Here is an 8,037-nt window from a genome sequence, read left to right as displayed (position 1 = left end):
CACATGCTTCTTTCTCCCCACCATCATTCTCCTCTTTGCTGCAGACACATGAAGGCAGACGCATGATCACTTCTGGGTGGAAGAAGTTACAGTAGGTCCCGTATAGTTGATTTCGCGCTTTCTATATCCAGGATGAAGCATGGCCAATCATGGTTGATATCATCAGATATAACATTTAGGATAACCAAACGCCTATAACCAGAGGCGGAGCCAGGATTTCGTTTTAAGCAGGGCTGGCTTAAATATAGTTTTGTGTATAAAATCATAAGTCATTACTAGTTGTGAAACATGATGACATTTTTTGTGCAATACAATTGCTTATTTTATTATTTTACGATAATTTGTTTTTACTTTATATCGTTAGACATACCCAAAGTTTGATAAGCGAAAAAAATTTGAAGTTAAATTTGTGACAAAAAAACAAAAAATCAATGACGTCAACTATTTTGTCTTACCAAGCAGTTGAAATGGAATATGGTAGACATAACACGATAATTTCGCTAAGTAGGGGAGAGACTTATGGTAGAGGTTGAAGTGACAATAAAAAATAAAAGATGCACAAAGAGGAGAGATAAAAAAAAGGTAGAGAAAAGAGAAGAAGGACAAAAAAAGTGGGGGTCTAAAAGAAAGTCTAGACATAATTGAGTGCCAAAACGAAAGTTGGGTAAGTGTTAAGGGTAAAATCAGGATTTTGCTATGAGTTGGGGACCAAACAAGAATTACTTTATCAAAAACTTGGTGAAAGAGGGGTTAAAAAATAATGGTGAAGGGTGGTTTCAAACCCGAAAAAATGAGTGAAAACCCCAAAAATCTAGGCCCTAATAGGAAAAAGACCCACTCAAAAATAATAATGTCAAAAAAACCCTTTTTTTGAACATTTTTCAAAATGTTCACAAAATATGTAATTATGTAGTTAACAAGACAACATATTTTTTTCATAATTCCATGTTTACCCTTATATGTTGACAACATATATCATTGTGTTGTTATAAAATCTTGACAATATCTATAATAATGTCTCGACTTATTATAAAATGTTGGCGTCATATATAATTATGTTCTTAACAACATATATAATGTATTAGTCAAAATATTATTTGTTCGTTAACGGATTTGTTAAATACAAAGGATAATATGCATAACATTTTAATTTTTGTAAAGGACAAATAAAAAATGCTTTAGTCTTAATATTTATGTCGAAAACAAAACAAAAAATGCGGAAACCATTTATTTTTCACAAGACAAATCGAAAAATGTTGTAGCCAAAATGTTTGTGTCAGTTTGTCTATGTGAAATGCAAAGAAAAAAATGCGAAATATTTTGGCAAAATAATGTCTAAGCAAAAACAAATTTGTTCAGAAATTTACAAATTGTCCAGACAAACCAAGATTTGTTCAGAAATTTACAAAATTGTTGAGAGCAAACCAAGAATTGTTCATAAATGTTCAAAATTATTTTTTGACGTTGATTTGGGCGGAAAATTTCATTTGGAGGGTAAAATTGTATTTTTATCTACTGGGTTTTTTCCTCATTATTATTTAGTATTGGGCCTCATTCTCTTTAACTTTTCCATTTTGGGCCTTATAAGAACTAACCCGGGCTACTTCTGAAGTGTTAGTATTTTGGTGCGGAGCTTATAAGAACTAACCCAGGCTATAGCCTGGGTTAGTCTACACATAGCTCAGCCCCTGCCTATAACCCCTTAGGAAAAACATAAAACATCACCTTACTGGAACGATATAAAATAAAAAGTAGCATAACGATTAAAATATATTTATTTGTCCACATACATAAAATGATTTTGCCGCTTATATAACACCAATGATCTTGAAGAAAAAGTGGCAGAGGACAAAAACAAAAATTAAGAAACTCACCAGTGTTAGTTGGTGCCTCTCCTATGGAAACAACCTCATCTCAAACACATGGAATGACCATCTCATGAGGATACGAGGAGTGATGCACTATTCTTGCTACTACTATAGGAGTGAACTTAACATGTGAATTGGGTTGTAGAATTAATACATATTGAACCAACAAAGAGAACAAATAAAAACTAAGTTAAACTCCTTAAACATGAGGTTGTAATTATGTAGTAAGATTGTAAAGATTTAAGAATTTGTATGAACCTGCTTCGACTCATCTAGTGAGAGAACTGACATCGAGAGTCATCGTCGTCTTCATTGCTGAAGCGTGCAGTGATCCTAAGCTGGAAATATATTGTGTGTTGTTTTCTGGAACACCCATCCACTGTCTCACATTTTTTTTCAGCGTAAGTTACGACATTAAACGTTGGGTTTGATTTCTTTACCTATTTCAGAAATAGAAACTAAATCATTAAACATTGTAGCATTATAAATAGTTATTAGTCTTTCTACTTTTCATACCAATATCAATATGAATTCTATGTAGCTATACTAAAGAGTGAAAGAAGTCATTAGCACAAATTACAAGACCATATATGGGTTAATTCACATGGTTATAGCTTAGTCATAGCAGTCCATGGACATCAAGTTGAAGAGTTCAACTTTAAGAATTAGGGCTTTAATATGAGAAGTCCATTTCAAGACCAAACAAAAATAATTTTTTGACTTACTGAAATGAAGAAAGTGCTTTTCAAGACCTACGACATCAAGAAGTTTAAACCCATCCGTGTCTCCCACATGAACATATCACTGATAAAAAGGGCAAAAAAACTACATACATGTGAAAAAAATTTCTAGGTAGAACCTAATTTTCATAAGCACATGAGAACCTGTGTGAAATGCTCCGGCCTAACTTCCAAGAAAGGGCAAAGAAACTACAGTAGAACAATCTTCCTCGGCGGCATATTCGTGTTATGGACTCTGAAAGAGCGAAGTTATATATCCAAAAGATAAATAAATTACAAACACAAGAATGAACAAAAGAAAAATTATCAACATAAATATATTATACAAAATTTTACAGGGGATGTCATTTCTTGTGACAGACAATGTAATTTTTAACAAAAACTTGGTCAAATGGTTTTGACCAAACATGGTTGAAGGCAATTCTCTCAAGTTTTTCTCTTCCTCTAAAAACGTGAAGCCATTTCAAACTCTAGATCCCCCAAAATCCAAATCCCTACCCACCATTTTCCTCTCATATATTTATCTAATGATGTATGATATGGACATGAAGAAGGACTTGGCATAGTGGTTAGGGTGTGGGATAGATTTTAGTTATGAGTGTGAGGTTGTGGGATCGAATCCCTCCCCACCATTTTCCTCTCAGTTGTTGAATGATAGTTTAGTATTCTTTATTCAAAAAGAAATTTTTAGTAAAAAATTCGTAATGAGTCAATTATCAGAATATTTCAAAATGAACTCTAGGTTAATGCGTTTGTAATTGTTGACATATTAATATAATTAAGTATATTGTTAATTACTTTGTTTGCAAAAAAAAAAAAAATAGGTATATAAATCTGCACTCCGTAAGTGAAAATCCTGGATCCGTCCTTGCCGGTCGCCAACGATATTATGCACTAATCCGTTGGCAATACACCCAAGTTTTTTGTCCCTCTAAAAATCTCGAACCATCTAAAAGCCTAGATCTCCAGCAACCCAAATCCCTAAACACCATTTTCATCTCATCGGAATCACCAAGGTCACCAGTCGTCGACGAGCTTTGAAATGGGTTGACCACACTGATTTTGTACACAATCTATTGTGTTCTTCTCCTCAAACTCCAAGTGCAAGAGATCTCATCTTTGTCCAAACCACCAAGGATGAAGGAAGTTCAAAAAAATTGGGGAATCGTTAAAATACTACATCATATCTATTTCTGGACAAGATTCTACCTCCAAATTGGTACATGACCATTCCCTAACAATTTAATACACGTTTGATGGAGTATTCCTTGGTAATGGAAAAAAATTGAACTCAAGCTCCAAATCCATTTTTTATATATGGACATTGGTTGCACCAGACTGATTCCAACATCTGAGAGGAGATTAGGTTTCCCTCCAGTTGGTGGGGCTGTATCCAAGACTGATTCCATTGTTAACAACTTTAATTGTGATAATTGTTGTCTATACGGATGTCAACGGGGCGGGTTTGGAACGGTTCATCCCCTTCCCTACTCCGTCCCGTTAGCAAACGAATTTTACCATTATCGTCCCAATAATTAATCGGGGCGGATATTCAATTACCATACCCGTCCCAATTAAAATTTGCTAAACCATTACCGCCCTGCCCCGTTTAATATAACATGAGTCGGGTCGTTGTGTTTTGTTTCACAAAAGTTATTTTAGTTTGAAGTAACATAACAATGGTCAACAAAATTTTATAAGACTTTTAGTTTATCAATTATAAACACTACAACTACTTAAATAATATAAAGGGTTATTTCCCTAATGGCCCCCAACTTTGTGACTAGCTTCCCGCCTGGCCCCCTACTTTACGAAAAATACCCATATGGCCCCCTTCCGTTATAACACCGTCACTCTCTCTCCTCCATCATGTTTTCTCTCTCTGCCAACTCACGCCACATCATCTGTTACGCCACCTCATCACCATCTCCGGCAGAGGTCGCCGGCCGGCGACCTTCAAACTTAAAAAAAAAAAAAAAAAAAAAAAAAATTTCTCTCTCTCTCTAAAATTACTCCGGCGAAGGGAGACCTTCGCCGGAGTGGTCTGTTCTTCAATGAACAGACCAGAGTAATTTTAGAGAGAGAGAGAGAGAGGAAGAGAGAAATTTTTTTTTTTTTTTTTTTAAGTTTGAAGGTCGCCGGTCGGCGACCTCTGCCAGAGATAGTGATGAGGTGGCGTAACAGATGATGTGGCGTGAGTTGGCAGAGAGAGAAAACATGATGGAGGAGAGAGAGTGACGGTGTTATAACGGAAGGGGGCCATATGAGTATTTTTCGTAAAGTAGGGGGCCAGGCGAGAAACTGGTCACAAAGTTGGGGGCCATTAGAGAAATAACCCTAATATAAAACATAACATAGTTAAATTGATAATATAAGATTAAAGTTTTAGACACATAACCTTAAATAAAATTAATATATATCGTACTAATGGGTTCGGGGCGGAGTTTACTATCTAATACAAAACCCGCCCCGAACCCGATTTTTTGTTTTAACTTCATACCAAACCCGAACCGTTTAATAAATGGGTCGGTAAAACTCGTTCCATTAGGGGCGGGTTTGGAAAAAAAAACGCCGGTTCGGACCAAATTGGCACCCCTAGTTGTCTAAAAGAATCTATAGAACATTCAGTTCTGCTTTGCTTATTTGCTAATAATATATTGTTTTATTTCTATATTAAATCCATGACGATCGACAACATCTCAAACTCAATAACACTTTGGGTGCATAACTCGCACACCCCCACACTGCCCTGGTTAAAGGCATTGAGTTCTGCAAAGAGAAATAGATTATGAGCCTACCATTTACCACCTATTACACAATAGGTCTGGTCATTTTGATCCGACCTTAGCTCAGTTGGTACAGCGGAGGACTGTAGTTGGTACACCGTGCAGAATATCCTTAGGTCACTGGTTCGAATCCGGTAGGTCGGAACTTTTTTTTATTTGCATTTGTCCCTAGTGGTGGTTGACGGTAAAATAACATTCGAAGTAATATAGTAACACTTGAACCTAATACCCTCAGATAGTAACATAATTCAAATCCAATATTCGAGCTCTACACAAGAATATCACCAACCTCTCATGCTCCAAGTGGCACAAGAACACCACTTGAAACATTCCCTTTTGAACCCCCAAGTTATCTTGAAATAGAAGATGTCAAAGCCGAGAAGCACTGTGTCTTGAGTGGGGAAACACCAATCATTGAAAAACTATTGTTGGAGAACCAATGGTGCAGAGTAAGGGTGATACCACCATGGAAGTATTGGGTCAAACTAAATTTGTACTGGAAGAACCCATTAAGTAAGAACCTAGTGGCTAGTGCTACCTCAAATAAAGTATTGCATCAAACGGACGAAGGAGAGAGAGTAATTGGTTAGCAATTGATGGTCCAGCTTGAACCTATGAAGGATGGAGGTCCCAATCGCATAGCGAAATTCATGAGTACAGCAATTGAAAGGTCACTTGTATCACCAAGTGATGGAGGTGAACTTTAACCAGATCAGTTGATTGGGTGCTTATAGAGACCTCAGGTCAATTTTCATTGAGACAAGCCGAGAAAAATCCCCGCCCGCTTATAATATTTTATGCGGGACCTTTTAGATGCATTATGTATTTGCCATTATGGCATTATGCACTGTGCCACTTCGTGTCCACTTCCATTCCCCACGTGTCCGTTTCTTATGCATGGTGCGCCTGTTTTAATGTATTGAGCATCCATTTTTATGCACAACCAAACATTGGGAAAAGCAGAATGCACAACTGGGTTGTGTATTGTGTAATGTTGGATGCTTAACAGTTAACACATAATGCATCTAACATTACGTGTAGTACGAGGAAAAATGTACAAGGTATATGCTACATACAATCGGGTTTATGCACTTTAACCGACAGCAAATAATATGACATTTGGCTGTTAAACCTGACTTGCACCTCTTTTTTTAGCTTGGCTGAAGACCTTTGCCTAGTTTAGCAAAAAAAAAAAAGACCTTTGCCTATTTAAGGTTCATTTTTGGACTTTTTGCCTGACCCACTGATGTAGAAACGCAGCGGAATTAAAGATATGAAATAACTAAATAAGAACAATGAAATTAAAGATCAAATAACTCTAAATAATAAACTTTATTAAAACTTCAATGGGGTTTTTCTCTCAAATCTGAAAATAATAGACAAACTAGATATCCCTCTTATAGGGTTTTGGACTTTCCTAGATAGACTTGAATTAGAATTCCTAAATAATTAAATACTGCAACTTGCCTAAATAACTGGACTAACTCTGGACCTTTCCAATTATTGGAAATATTAAAATAGCATAATTCCTAAACCAAAATTAATTAATAAACATACTAAAATATGAACTTTCTAAGTCTTCTCTCTTTGGCCGATTGGACCATGACCGGGTCCGGTCATGGAATTAGTCTCCATGCCGGGTGCCCCTGCATCAGCATCCTCTTCCCTCAAGAGATCCGTCCCGAACCGTTTGTGAAGAGAATGTAGTTCCTCCGATCCATCTTCAATTGGTAATAATGTCACAATCTTCTTCTTCCATGGAAATTCATAAACATTCGAACGACCACGGTAAGTGGCATCAACATCAGATTGCCATGGCCGTCCTAATATGATGTGGCATAAATCCATATCTGTAACATCACAATTAACTGTAGACACATAAGAAGAACCAATAGAAAGATTAATAGTACACATATGATCAACTCTTGTAGTAGTACCGGACTGAATCCAAGCTGTTTTATATGGTGTTGATTTAATCACTGTAGGAATACCCAAGAAATTGACTAGTTTAGTAGAAATCAAATTCTCTACACAACCATTGTCAATCACAATAGTACAAACTTTATTCAGTATTGTTCCCCGTGTAACGAACAAATTCTTTCGTTGAGATAAATTCCTCTTGAAAGGTGTGAAAAGAACTCGTCGAGTGAGTAACATAACCCTATCACCATTGTCGGGAATAGTGTTAATTCGTTCAAATTGATCCTCATCTGTATCCGAATCAGCTTTCTTTTCCACCAAATTAGCTTTACCGCGAGAGGGGCAGGCATTAGAATAGTGGCCTGTTTCAAAACAACGATAACACTTAACTGGTGGAGGCTTTTTATAAGGATTTTCTGTTAGTGATTTAGTACCGTCTTCCGCCTGCTTTGATTGATCTAATTCATCTGGTAGAGTTCTGACTGTTTGATTTCTCGTACTATGTCCTCGAAAAATTGAACGTGAATCAGATTCAAAAGACCGAGCTACACTAATACATTCAGAAACCGAATTAAAAGCTCTCAAATTAACCAAATCTTTAATATCATTACGAAGTCCGTCCTTGAATTTTTCTACTTTCATTGACTCTGAATCTGGGAGATTAAGTCTAGTAATAAGTCTTTGGAATTCCGAAGCATATTCCTCAACGGAACGTCTTCCTTG

The 8,037-nt window shown here is 36.3% G+C and overlaps 1 non-coding gene across 1 annotated transcript; it reads left to right on the top strand.

The window, feature by feature from the left end:
• The first annotated feature begins 5,446 nt into the window (after positions 1-5,446).
• Positions 5,447-5,538, top strand: TRNAY-GUA (transfer RNA tyrosine (anticodon GUA)). The gene is given in 2 exon segments: positions 5,447-5,483; positions 5,503-5,538. It is a non-coding gene; the product is annotated as a tRNA-Tyr (tRNA).
• Positions 5,539-8,037: the final 2,499 nt, after the last annotated feature.

The sequence above is a fragment of the Eschscholzia californica genome, unplaced genomic scaffold (genome assembly GCF_041429995.1).
Source record: "Eschscholzia californica isolate CP2 unplaced genomic scaffold, dmEscCali1.0.p SCAF_7, whole genome shotgun sequence".
Classification (NCBI taxonomy): domain Eukaryota; kingdom Viridiplantae; phylum Streptophyta; class Magnoliopsida; order Ranunculales; family Papaveraceae; genus Eschscholzia; species Eschscholzia californica.
The sequence above is the reverse complement of the archived record's forward strand: the minus strand, read 5'-3'. Positions and strand labels throughout refer to the sequence as shown.